Here is a 14,790-nt window from a genome sequence, read left to right on the forward strand (position 1 = left end):
AGTAGATATTCAAAAGAAAATATGCAATGCAATTATATATTCCTTTCAAAGAATGATTGTATTCTTTTTCTTGGGCTAAACTCAGACTGTTGGTTAAAAACCGATACCATTTACCATTCCCAGGTGCCTACAGGCAACCACAATGAGTATGGCGATGGCAGCACAACAAAGCCAGGCCCCTCAAGATGGAGAGTTGGAGCTCATCATGTAGTTACATGAGGGGCCGTCTCCATCTTGAGGGGTCTGGCAATGAGACATAGGAGGTCATTGGAGACATGACCTCCCATGTCTCATTGGGGGGAAATTTTTTAATTTCACTCATTGAGCTGCTAATGTGAAATTAAAGAGTAACTAAACCCAAAAGTGCAAAAAAAAAAAAAAATACACTTACCTTCAATCCCGCAGGGCAGTCTGATCGACCCAGATCAGGTCCTGCATCATCCTGGCATTCACCCTGGAGCCGGTGCTCCAGGCACCGCCATCTTCTCCTTTTTTTCTGGGTTCTTCATCCTACGTCACCCGACCCAGACACATGATTGAGTGACGTAGGATGAAAAAAAAACTTGCCAATGTAACTGTCCATGCATGAGATCGACAATTTTCGTCAAGATTCGTCAAGGCTCCTTCTGCGCATGCCTAAGATGCTCGGACAATGCAGAGCAAGAGCAGGTTGAAGGTCATACATGTGGGTCAGCTAACCAGCTGAGGTGTCCAGAGGCAGAGAGAGTCAGCAGAAAGGCTGGCTCAGGCAACAGGCAAAGATTGCTCAGAGCAAGTTCAGCATGGAAGAATCAAACTAAAAAGAACTAAGGCTATGTACACACGTCAGATGAGTCCGGAAGTGATTATCAGAAGAGAATCCAGTGTGTGTACAGCACTTGTCGTCTGAACAACCGTCCTGGTGGATCCATGGACGAAGAACGATCATAATGAAAGTGAAGGGGAGAGAGCACAGTGGGGTGCTGCTCCATCATTCTCCCCCTCCCCTCTCCATAGAGCAGAATGGCGCTGTATCTACAACTCTCATTCATGCAGTCTTTGTCATTGGTAAGGTAAGGCTTTCTGATAATGGAACAGATTGTTTTTTGCCCACGGGTTAATCAGGAGTCAGGGATTATTTCAAGTTCAGCAGCTGAAGATGACACATGGGACACAATGTCCTGAGTTAGCAGATCTCTGGCTGTTTCCAATAGCCGGCATTGCACAAGCCTACAAAACTATTGCAAGCATACAATAGCCCACACAGAAAAAGGAGATCTAACGGAGCCAGCTGCCATACTGCCTTTAGCTGCCAAGCCTCGTCTTTGGACAGAGTGGGGGCAACAAGGACCAGGATACATATGCATTGTCATATTAATAGACAGAATCATATGTGGTGCTACAGCAGATATGACCACCTATTTGTTAGATTGTAAGCTCTGTTGGTCAGGGTCTTCTCCTCCGCCTGTGTCATTTTTTGTACTTGTGTATAGGGATGAGGGAGCGAGAATATTAAGTTCGATCCCGTGGCCTTCTGATTCGCCAAGAGGTCGAGCACTCCCCGAACAGAAGGATTTCCTGGGCTGCATCATGCAGTCCTGGAAATCCTCGGCGATCCCTGGGCACTAGAGGTTAATTAACCTCTAGTGCCCCGGGGATCCCACACTCTTCTCAATGAATGCAGCCACAGCTGCAATCATTGGGAAGATGCCCAGCACAGGAGAACCTCCTGACATTGTAATATAAGTATCAGATACAAATGTATCATTTGTAAGAGATACTTATATTACAATGTCAAGAGGTTCTCCTGTGCTGGGCATCTTCCCAATGATTGCAGCTGTGGCTGCATTCATTGAGAAAATTCAAATTGCAAACAGGGTCAGAGGCATTCTCGCTCATCCCTACTTGTATATTATCCAGGTTTGTCATTTGTAATCTCTATAATGAATATGTTAAATGAACCCTATGCAAAAACAATGCTTTCCTCTTCTAGCAAACTTTTTTCATATGTAAGTTTTGGCTTCCATATGTCAGAAGAATTGTCTTGATGCAGATGGCCATTTTATGTAATTTTGTAAAGTTATGTAAAAGGGTAACTATCTTTACAGCAGCATGTGGAGTGGAAATTAAACATAGTCCGCTGTCTTAAACTGTGCTCAGATCCTGATTTCATCCTCAAAATTATTCAGTGACTGTACATAGAGATACGACTTTCAAATGAATTAAAATAAATATAAATTGAATAAATGTACATTGAAAAATAGTAAAGGGGTCAGTTCAGACACTATAGTAAATGAAAAGTGCAGTGTCCCTGGTTTGTGTGTCCTTGTCTCTATATTCCACATATATCTAATCAGTCTACAAATCCCTAAAAACACAATGTTCACATGACTTGTATTAGCCCGGAAGAGACAAAAGGGCAACACTGGGAAGTGATAAATATACCTAATAACTGGCAATACAGTTAAAGCTTAGAAATAATCATTATTTATTAAATCAATAGAGTCTCCTATTTTTATGTAACCTTTTCAAAGAGTGCCCTTCTAATAAATGTTTATCCCAAGCCAGTCATTGAATTATACTGAACTACATAATGCCTAAAAATTTAGAAATCAAGTATTATAATTATTACACAGTATTTATATAGCGCCAACATAATATACCACGCTGTACAAAGTCCATAGTCATGTGACTAGCTGTCCCTCATAGGGGCTCACAATCTAATGTCCCTACCATAGTCATATGTCACCACAGTCTATTTTTTAGGGGGAAGCCAATTACCCTAACCGCATGTTTTGGATTGTGGGAGGAAACGGGAGTATGGGTGAGAAACCCACGCAAACATGGGGAGAACCTGCAAACTCCATGCAGATAGTGCCCTGGCCGAGAGTCAAACCTGGGACTTGCAAAGGCCAGAGTGCTAACTATTGAGCCACCATGTTACCAATATACTACTGACAAATGTATCAAAAACACATATTTGGGGGGTTACTAGTGAAGGCTATGCATGCACATCTTTGGTATGTAAATGCCTCATTCCTGAAATAAAGTGAGGGTGCGGTGTGCCAGCCCCTCTACACCCCTGATTGTGGGGCCATTCAGAATAAATGGTACTGCACCGAAAAGTGTCACATTGGTTTCTGTGCAATTTACTGCACAAGTGCAAATGTTTTTTAAGGCCTTCTTTATGTTCAAAAAGGTGATAATATAAATTGTTTGATATGTTTGATAATTCATACCAAATCTTGAAACTATAGTCCGGTTACAAAAGATTATAATTATTCCTGGACTTGAGGTTTATACAGAAGGGCCCATTTCTCACTTGCAATGTAAAAACACATGGTTAACAGCTCCCAGGGGCACAGCAGACTGCTTCTATGTGCCCACAAGTGGCAAACCATACCATGGAAAACACATTTGCACATGCTGAGTTTGCAATGGTGGTGTGGTTCTTCCTCCAGAGGAGCAAAAGCAACTGGACAACCAGAGGCAACTTGTTACTTCCAGGGACCATGCCACAACCTCACTGCAATGCAAATGTATGCACAAAATTGTTCCCAACAATGGAAGCGTGGATGAGCAGCTGCTGCCCCAAGTCTGAATAAACCCTAACACAGGTATTAATGAGTTACATAGTTACATAGTGGGTCAGGCTGAAAAAAGACATAAATCCATCAAGTTCAACCCCTAGGAAAATAATCATATCTCAGATATAAAACCCCATGATCCAGAGGAAGGCGAAAAAACCCTGGTACAACTTGCTTCAACAGGGGAAAAAATTCCTTCCTGATACCATCAGGCAATTGAATATTCTCTGGATCAACGGTCTCTTTTATTTTTACTTTAAAGCCTTAATGCCCAGTTATATTCAGTTTTTTCTTTTAAGCAATCGATAGTAGTTGCTGAAACTACTTCCTGAGGGAGACGATTCCACATTTTCACAGAGCTTACAGTGAAGCATGCATGTCGTTAGCCCCCAAAACACAAAGAGTGCCCTCTTGTTCTGTGTAATTATCTCAAAGTTAATATTAATTTTTTAAATGTTACTAATTGTAACTTTTATACAACCAGGGGTGTAGTCATAAAAAAAGAAGAGGGGGCATGGTAAACGTTTTTGCCCCACTACACCCCTGCCTATGTGTCACTCAAAGGGGAACAAACTTTCCCCATAGTGACATCATGATACCAGAACCCGCCCACTGTCCTGAGCCTGAAATTCCATATTGGAGACAATGGTGGTAGGTAACTCAGACCATTTCAGAAGAAGGACCCTGCTGGGGGGACACACTGGCCAGAGCCACCTACCACCAAAGAATTTTGTGCAAAATACCAGTGGGCACGCGTGCCCATTCTTAAAAAAAATGAGGGTGTGGCGTCCACCCATGCCCGCCCCACTACACCCCTGTATACAACCCTTCCGTAACAGAATTACCTAGTGGTTATTATATATGCAGTATTAGGTAGGTTTAGGATTTAAAAAACAACATCTATATTTTTCTTTTTTAATAAGCCAAATATTATATATTGCATGTTAATATTTAATTACCATTTGCAGCCTGTAGGGGAAAGCTTTAAGCAAGAACACCCTATTTTAGATACCCATTTACAACTTAATTATAAAATCATTCTGTCTGCTACCACTGCATCTTACAGTTAGCATGCTCAGGCCCATTGACCATACCTGACCATTGTCAAAACCTGGAACACAAGCTCCTCAGCATGCTTTGTCTGATATATATAATAATATTAGATTTAATTTTCCACATCTGTACCAATAGCATCATTGTCAGCCCCAATACCAGAGCAAGAATGTAGCCACATTGCAGGCACAACAGATTGCACTGCCAATCCCTTTTCCCATCTCAGCTTTCATTCTCTAATCTGCTTCTTTATCCTAGTTTAGATCCTAATTGGATTTGAAATTTAATTGAATATACAGTGCAAAAAAATGAATTTTGCATATAAAAAAATAGGATTTGGGCAACATTATTTTTATTGCTATACATTTTTTTTACATACAAGATCATTTTGTACTTTATTCATTTCCTTTTCAGCAAAGACCCAGGATTAAATTAGACTCACAAGTAGACTCATATTACTAATCCCACCTCCTGCCCTTAAAGAAAATTGTTAGTTGTTAGAAAAAGCGATTAACAAACAAAACATCTTAGATCAGAGTACAGCAATTACATTACTCTGTCATGCAATCAGTCTTACCATCCTGGGTTGGAGATGTAGGATTATACAGTTAACACCTTCAGGCTCTGCTTATAGTTGAACTTCTGTTTATTGATGAAAGTATCAAGGTCATACTTGGTCCTAGAGATTAATCTATCTGATTTATTAAAGCCCTCCAAGGCTGGAGAGTATACACTTTCATCTGTGAATGTGGGTGATCCAGCAAACCTGGAATGGATTTCATTAAAGTCATTTGCTAATTGCTAACAAATGTTTTTAATCCTGGACCAAAACCATTCCAGGTTCACTGGATCACCCAGCTTCACTGATGAAAGTGTATCCTCGCCAGCTTCAGAGAGCTTTAATAAATCAGGCCCAAAGTATGATTGCCATCTGATTCTACACAAGTCTGAACGATGGGCTATTTAGTTTTGGGTAAACTACAGAGAATTATAGGCCTCACAAATGGTGGAGTGGGGTGGTTATCACTAAACTGCATGTAAATGCAACTGCATCCAACCTAGTCGCTTTTTGTCCTATTGACCGGTGGATGGGTGATTGATAGGCAGAAGCACATGTTCAGGCAATAGGTTTAAATAAATGTAAAAGCAGTACAATTTAATATACTTAATTTTTAAATGACCGCCCTCCAGCCACACGATTGCGAGCAGATGCCCGGGTAGCATCTGCTTCCCCTGGCTTCGCGTCCCCAACATTCACACAGCAGGGACGCAGATGCCAGCCTGGCATCGCCAGGTTACACAGATGCTCGGCCGGCATCCCCAGGGGAAAAAGATGCCAGGTATCGCTGGAGGACGCTGCCCCCACCACTTCCCAGGTAAGTTGGTAAACTCCCTGGCAATTCCACCTCGAGTGTGGCTCAGGGGTTACCACTTTTGGTAAGGAAAATTCACCCCGAGCCACACTCGGAATTCTGAGAATGCCATATCTGCCATTACCGCCTGCAAATAATGGCTGTAACTGCTTATAGTTATAGCACTTTTTATTCTTTTCAGTTACAAGCAGAGGATGGAACTCAAGAAGCGCAACTTGGACTCGAGTCCAACTTAAGTCGCCTAATAAATGACTTGCAACTCGACTTGTGACTTGCATTCTCTGCTGACAGCTGAATGAGGGAGAGAAGAAGGGAGTGAGGTTTCTGGTATATGACCAAGGTGGGGAGGAAGGCAGTGAGGCTTCTGTAACATAACACGCCTTCCTTTCCGCCTTTCTTGAATTTTTTAAGTTTTCTCCTCTGACAGCTGAAGGGAGGGGGAAGGACCCGTTACAGAAGCCTAACTGCCTTTCTCCCTTCATCCTTCAGCTGTCAGAGGAGAAAGCCATGGACTTAGAATGCGATCCTGTGCTCAAGAACAGGATCAGAGCTCTGTTTCTATATGGGGACAAATGGGGATAAATGAAGTGACTTGGGACTCAACTTGGAAAAAATTCTTGGTGACTTGAGACTTGAGTTGGGACTTGGTGTCAATGACTTGGAACTCTACTTGGACTTGAAGGGTGACGACTTAGTCCAAGTGGCATGGGGTAACAGTCGATCAGCAGCTGGCAGAAGGTTCAACCATCCTATAACTACCTACTAACTATCCTTAGAAATAGGCCCATCCTGACAACTCATCTGTAGGATATTGACTATACTCAATGCAAGTTCCTTGGAATCCAAGGATGTAAAGTAGGGAGAGGAAATATTATCTATGTTATTAGAAACGAACTAGGCTTTCCTCGTTACCACAACCCTGGAACGGTTTTCTTTATTACTCTTTGGTTTACACACCCACATCCCATTGATAGGATTACTCTCATGTCTGTCCCCCTTACCATTATCCTGTAAACTAACCTATATACTACATATCCTGTGGAGGAGGAAAACCCTCCTAATTGGTGATAGGGCTTGCTATGAAGGTGATTGTCATCCTGTCAAAGATCCTCCATTTTCCAGTCTTCCCAATGTCCTGTGAACACATTTACACATCACTGTGATAAACATTCTCCTTTGGACACACTGTCCCATTATACCTCACTGGTGGTTGTACAAGGTAGTTGTCATCCAGTGCACCCTATCACCATCTCGCTCTTAGGCTAAATAAGTCATACTGCACTCGGATTTCACACTCATGGCCTTGTACATCCACCACTTTACCTACTAAGCCATGGACAACTTTATACAGTCAAGAGATTCTGCCCATTTTGCCTTTAGCAAAGAGCCAACGGAAGATGGCCATTACACATATCCTACGGTCTATTGACTTACAACTCCGAGAGTATTTTGCAAATAGACAGCTTGGCGACTGGCCATTCAGGCTCGGCAGTCTTTATGGGTAATGGAGCTTCTCCGAGAGGTTTAGAATATTAGCATGGTCATGTTGCAGTATAAGAGAAGAGCAGTAACTGAGACCAGAAGTTTAACTGTTTGAAATCAGATTCTGCAGAAGAAGGTTCATATATAAAAAGGAAGTATCCACATTCAGCTATATATGATTTACCAGGCATGTTTTCAGCAGAACAAATGCTAACAGACCTTTGGTCAATATGACAAGTATCAGTCACAGGACTCAAGTTTCTGTTTATTTGGCTGAGGGATCAGAATATCCCATTGTGGACAATGTCTGGGCACCTCTGAGTCAAGGCAAGTTTTAATCCTATGTAACCGCTCAGAGAACTTTGGTACCCATCCATTTTTTTTATTATGACATCCCATAAATCTTTTCTAATCTGTTTAGATCTTTTTGGGTTTACTTATGTTTTTTTTTCCTTTTTAGAATATACATTGCTCTCAGTCCTGGCTTTAAAAAAAAAACTAAATTAAGTGAGACTACTGTCAACTTTTTTAATGCAGTGGATGGTTTAGAACCCCCTCTATCTATCTATATATATATATATATATATATATATATATATATATATATATAGTGTGTGTGTGTGTCTCCCCATTGGTAAGATTTCCTCTCATGTCATGGTGATGCGATGGAATAATTTTTAACATCCTATCTCTGACCCTACTGCGAAATTTACAGTACTATCACTTTTTGTTCTGGTGACTGCATCTTGGAAATAAGTAAAGCGGAGTACAGACAGCAAATTTCTGTTGCTGGAAGTTATTTTATTTTTTTGATTGCTTCCAGTGATAGGTGAAAGATTGATCCACTGTTTGGTTTGGTTCTATGGAGAGGGAGGATGAGCAGGAGGCACCTGCCATGGCAGATTGTTAAACAATGTTGAGGGACCACTGTACACACATTAGATTTTTCCTTGATATTATTAAGATTATTTGTCTCAGGTGACAAGCATCAATGGGGTGTGCACATAGCTAAAGGGTAGATTTCCCGGGCAGAAAAGCTTTTTGAGACCGTACAGACATCAGATAACTTTCACTGGATCATCTTTTGTGATCATTCCTGGTGATGGATCGATGAGTGTACACACAGCACTATTCTGAGCCATGGAGAGGGGAAGGGAGAGGAGGAGCAAATAGCTTCCGTCTTTGCCCTACTCCATAGGAACGCACAGTACTCATTCCTGATCGGTTGTTCATCAATCTGCCAGGGCGGTTTCATTAACAACATTAGGAGACCGCTGTACACATTTCAGAATTTTTGCTATTGATCTTGGGCAAGAATAATCTGACATGCAAATGTTTTGGAAAACAGACAGCACCAAAACCACAATGCTTGTTTTTATCTTTTCCCAATCTAACATTGTTTTCATTGGCGTCTCCATTGGGGAGACTTCTTGTAACCAAACCACAAAATAAAATACAGAGCTAAATAAACAAAACATTTGATTAGAATATAATTTTTGGTCATTTGTAGCATGTTGTGCTGACCAGCTAATCCTTGGATGGAATAAATTCAGACCTAAGAGAAGTCACCATAAAGCTTGTTACTTTGTAAGTGAGGAATATTTCTTTTATTGGCATAAGTAGATTGATCTCAGTAGAAATAAGTATATAAGTACAAACAATGTTGCTGCAAAGTCACAGAGATTTGTTGACAAAATTTCACAGACATGATGCTGAAAAAGAAAACAAAATAAAAACTTTTAAAAATGTATTTACTGGATTTTATTCAATATTTGCTATTATTTTCATTTATTATACAATTTGCAATGTGTACAAAATAAAATAGTGAGACCAAAGAGGCAACCACAGGTCTGGTATAGATGAAATCCTGTTTAATCTTTTGTACCTACTAAATGCCCCTTGCACCTTAAAACACCTTAATTCATGTTATTTTGTGCTTCCTATTAAGCATTGATATCTACTATGCCTGTATAAAACTCAGCAAACTAATATGCATTGTGTTACGGCTGCCCAACACACCACACAAATTTTTGCAATGTTTTTTTTTCGAGCACATTTTCCTCAAATAAGTTAAATTGAAAGCTTAAAATTACACTGACAGATAAAAGCTGTAATTTTGCATCAGCATCAATTTCACCAAAATTTCTCCAGTCACTCCTACTGCTGCTTAACTTAAAAATAAACTACTGGGAGCCTACTGTATAAGTATCAGATTCACGAGGATGTTTGTACCTGTGGGGTCTCTTTCTGGTTAATGCTTTCCTAATTTTTCTGCCACTGCCCCTCTTAAAGTGTGACAATGATTATAGCCGAAATGTGGTATAAATAAAGAAAAGGTAAACATTTTCCCCCATGGGTGCTTTCCCTTTAAAAGTCCTCCCTTGCTGAACACAGGTGGGATGGCTCAGTTCACCTGTGCACAAGTTTGCTATTAATGATCGCTTCCAATTTTAACTTTCATATTAGAATTCTGGAGAAGCATTGTATAACTTGTATGTAAAAAAAAACAATTTGCTGAAAAAAAGCCTGATATGGATGAAATATGTAAAGGTGCAAAAGTCTTACTGCCCATTTACCAGCCACCATCACAGTAACAGGACAGGTTGAGCCTTCATTTACTGGATGCTGCCATGTGATTGTGAGCTCATGGAACATTGCACTCATCACAGGTAAGTAATGCAAATGGCTTGTTGGAAATTAAGTTGGGGTGATTAAAATCTGATTTGCATAATGTATTTTTTTCTTTTATTATAAAAAATTATTTTTTTAAGATATTTGAAATTGTTGCTGAGCATCTTTTGATATTTAAATGATGGAATGATTTATTTGGTTGTGTTATTTGGTATGTTTATCTAAATTGGAGGAATGTTGTTTTCCATTGTTGAGTCGATCTACAAAGAATAAAGTTTTCACTGTTATGTTAAAATCAAATTTAGTGTAAAATATAAATGCAAATGGATTTGATTTGGACTCACTACATTGCATTGGATGGAAAAATAATTATCTATTAATTTATTGGAAGCGCACAGAGGCTGGATTCACGTTTACATGGCTTTATGTGTGTTTTTACATTTTGGCAGCCTATTCATTTTAAGGCAATTGGTAAAGCCATGCAAATATATATATATATACATATATATACCATATGAAATGAATGGCATCAATGTGTGGAAGCGCAATTGTGTGAACCCAGCTTGGTGAATGATAGGCACCCTTTATAGGAGAATCATAAGTGCAGATTCACACACAGGTTTTGGCCTCATATTGGTGAGGAGTCAAGGGGAAACATTTTCATTTTAGATGAAGCCGTAAAGGGGAAATTTGCATTTGTATTTTCTAAAACTAGCAAGACTTTTTTATTTTTTTTGGCATGATGGCAACAACCCTGTGAATGAAGTTTGCTGCTCTCCTGACTTCCATCCTTGGTTACATACTGGAGATGTGTCCCAGACGGGGGTTAGGGTTGAGACCTATCTGGAAAAATAGGACGGCCATTGTTATTCGGGTCAGTCCGGACTTTTACCTTTGGGGTTAATGAAGATGCACACTGACACAATTTATTATGCAATGAAATCTGTGAGAATGTACATGATGTGTTTTAGAGATGTCTAGGAGATGTGATGAATAACGGGGTACACGTCGGATGATTCTCACTAAACCATCCAACATGAACTCACTTGTTCATGTCACTGGAAACAATCACAAAAGGTAATTGCCAGTGCCAATCATTTGAGGTCCATCTGATGCCAAGTTTTAGTGCATTGGTATGTGGATAGTACATTGACTATCAGTGGAGAATGGCACAGGTGTCACATTGGTGGCCATACAGGTACAATGGGTTTTAGTGAAGAAAATACCTAGTTATACATATTTAAGACAACTTTATAAAGGGCAAAGGTGCCACTATTTTCACTAAAATAAAGGTACGACTGAGATCGCCATACTCGTAGATTTTTCTTTTGTATGTTTATCTGAATCTGATTAATCAAGGAATGTGGCAGTTGTTAAGGTAGTAACCAGGAGGAAGACCGAATCTTCCATATTCAAGTGACATGATTGTACATTCATCATGCGTTCATGAATCGTCAAACTTTTTCTTTTTATGCTTTTTTGATGCACCAAATGCCGCTGTTCCTCTGCAATATCGTTCAGCCTTTTCCTGTTTCTGCCGCACATCATTGCTATGTACCCTGCTGATGGTGCCCATGGGAAACCGTGCCCATGTAATGTGTGTGTTGCAGGCTTCACCAGGGATGCATGTGTGACAATAAAACAATAATTACGACATTGTAGAACACCTTGGATGAGAGACCTGGGTGCTTCTGCATTCACATGCTCCCCTGCTGAGGACTACAACTCTCATCAATGCATGGAAAATATGATTAATAAAAGCTAACCTTAGCAAAAGCTGCAGATTTAACAAGATTGGGAAACAAATTTGAAATAACATGCTTAAAGTAAAACTTGCACTGGTCAATGGTCATTTCGGTCTATGGGCATGTAGGAGACCTTTGCTCCCCCATGACCAGTCTGCTCCTTCTCAATCTGATGTTTCGGGATGTGGGCATTTCCTTGGCATTTTTAATGATATTTCTGGATTTTATTTTATATCTTATATTGTAGGGTACCCATACATGAAGGAGAGTAGGAAACAGGCAAATCAGGCACCCAGAGAAAGGGCCTACAGAGGGAAGGGGTAAGGAAAGTAAAAGTGCTCTTTATACCCCTAGAACTAAACAAGCATTAACCCTTTTTTCTCTGAATTCAGGCTTTAAGGTGGCCTTCCATCAATTACTTATATCAACAGCAAATCAATTCCATATTTATATTAATCCACCCAGTGGTGGACATTGCCAACTGTGGACCCCTATGGGAATTTATTTGCCCCTCCCCCCAAGTCACAGGGGTGTAAAAGTTGTTGGGCCCCTGTTGGATGAGAAAGGTCCGGAACCTCCCTATGTCCGCCCCTGAATCCACCCAAAGTGATTGATTATTGAATATCCAAATGAAAGCACTATCAGTAGGAACATTTCCATTGATCATACACATATCTAATACCCATGAGTTCATTTCTGCTGGGTGAAACTTTGCAATATAAGTATGAATATATTCACCATGCTTCTCCTGTCCCTACATCCTTCTGGTGCGTTTCATTTTTAGCAAACACTTGTTAGGGAGTCGCTCCTATTGGAAAGATCCTAAAATTTTTATGACCCTGTAAATCCAGGAAAGATCAGGAACTAAAAAGAAATCTCCTAAATGAAACGCCAATTGCAAAAAAATAAATATATATACACAATGGGGTACAGCAGTGCCCATATAAATGTGTTACACCATTAATATTATTAATAATAAACAGGATTTATATAGCGCCAACATATTACGCAGCGCTGTACATTAAATAGGGGTTGCAAATGACAGACAGATACAGACAGAGGAGAAGGAGAGGACCCTGCCCTGAGGAGCTTACAATCTATGGAATAATGTGCATTGTGTTAGTGTTTTATTGCATCAAAAACACAGAGCACAAACGCACCTGGCGTAACCCACCGATGTGACTTTTTTGGAGCTTTACATTTTTTTTGCTTGCTGTAACCAGGGGTGTAGTAGGGCGGGCACACATGGGCACGCTGTACCCTCACTTTTTTTTGGGACCCTTCTATAAGCTCTCCCTGCACGCTCACCACTGACAGCCCTCGCTGTTACCTGGTCCCCTCCTATTTTGTTATGACTACACCCTGGCTGTAACAATGTGCAGAAAGATGGGAAAATTAAATAATAAACAGGATTTATATAGCGGCAACATATTACGCAGCACTGTACATTGAATACGGGTTGCAAATGACAGACAGTGATACAGGAGGAGAGGACCCTGCCCCGAAGAGCTTACAATCTAGGAGATGTCATTTTTCACCTGCTTTTAGGAAATAAGTATTTTTTTTAATTCAATTTTATTATATGAATGTTTGGCTTTTGTATTATTAATAATAACAATAATAATAATAAGAATAAAAACACGATTTATATAGCCCCAACATATGACGCAGCGCAGTACATTATTATTTTTATCAAACTTGATTTATATAGAGCTAACATATTATGCAGCTCTGTACATTATTGTTATTATAAAAGAGGATTTATATAGCGCCAACATATGACGCAGCGCTGTACTGTATATAGGGGTACCAATGACAGACACAGGAGGAGGAGAGGAGCCTGACCTGAAGAGCTTACAATCTAGGAGATGTCATTTTTCACCTGATTTCAGGAAATGAGTATTGTGTTTATATGGTGTGTGTACTGACCCCCGGAGCTCCCAGCTCTGCCCGGTGGCACAGCCCGGCATATACCGGGAGCAGCGTGTGTGTGTGTGGGCGGGGCCTGAGCTGGCAGCGATCTCCCCGCCCTCTCCCCGGCGCCCCTCCCCCTGTATTGCCCACCTTGTCCAGTCCCGGCTCCGCTCCATGGAGGTGGCAGCAGACCGGGCGGCGGTGTCGGCATTGCCTGGGGATGTATGATTAGGCGGCCAGGTCAGCCCTGGGCTCGGGGTGTGTAATGCAGAATACATGGAGGGTGGGGTCCTCTCTATCTATAGGGTGGGGGTGACAGGGGGAGAAGTTATGTATTCTTCTATACAGATCTCCTATTGGATCCATGTGAGTATTGTCTCTCTCCTTGTAGCATGCATGTCCCCTGCCAGCACCCAGCCCCTCCTCCAGCATTGCATGGGTTAAACACTAAGCATGGTGGGGGCCACATGGGACCTCCAGGGCCACACGCGCTCACAATATCCCAAGGTTCATTCACTCAATGCCTGGAGATGCTTGGAAGGCCTGGTACCCACTTTGTAATAAGCATGCCAGGCCTAATCCCAATACCTGGCTGTGATTAGTAATAGAGTGCATCAGGCCTGCTACCCTAAGCTGTACCCACCTACTCTTTGTATGGTAAGGATGCCAGCTTATATATAATGCCAGCTTACAGCATCTCCAATACCCACCGCATGCCATGTGCCACCCATCCTACAATACCAGGCGTCCTATTCTATATTATACTGCTACGCCCTGACATCTGTCCCTAATGGGCAAACCGGGGGCATATATATATTATGTGTAATATATTGCTGCTATATAAATCCTGTATTAAAATAATTTATATATATATATATATATATTTATATTTATTATTATTATTTGTGTCTGTGTAAATGTATGTATGTGTGTGTGTGTGTGTGTGTATATATATATATATATATATAATATTTATTTATTATTTATTTTAAAAAAGCAAAAAAAAATATAGCAACATATTACATA

General features: G+C 40.5%; 1 protein-coding gene across 5 annotated transcripts in view; it reads left to right on the forward strand.

The window, feature by feature from the left end:
* Positions 1-9,953: 9,953 nt before the first annotated feature.
* The window catches only part of WNK2 (WNK lysine deficient protein kinase 2), a 154,102-nt gene continuing 149,265 nt past the window's right edge, over positions 9,954-14,790 (forward strand). For 4 of the 5 annotated variants that reach the window (XM_072420971.1, XM_072420974.1, XM_072420975.1 and 1 more), the window contains exon 1: positions 14,021-14,130. The gene's annotated coding sequence lies outside the window, so the exon portion shown is untranslated. Of the gene's footprint in view, positions 10,144-14,020; positions 14,131-14,790 lie in introns of those variants that run through there. The other variant, XM_072420972.1, reaches the window with a different exon arrangement.

This window comes from Pyxicephalus adspersus, chromosome 8 (assembly GCF_032062135.1).
Source record: "Pyxicephalus adspersus chromosome 8, UCB_Pads_2.0, whole genome shotgun sequence".
Classification (NCBI taxonomy): Eukaryota; Metazoa; Chordata; class Amphibia; order Anura; family Pyxicephalidae; genus Pyxicephalus; species Pyxicephalus adspersus.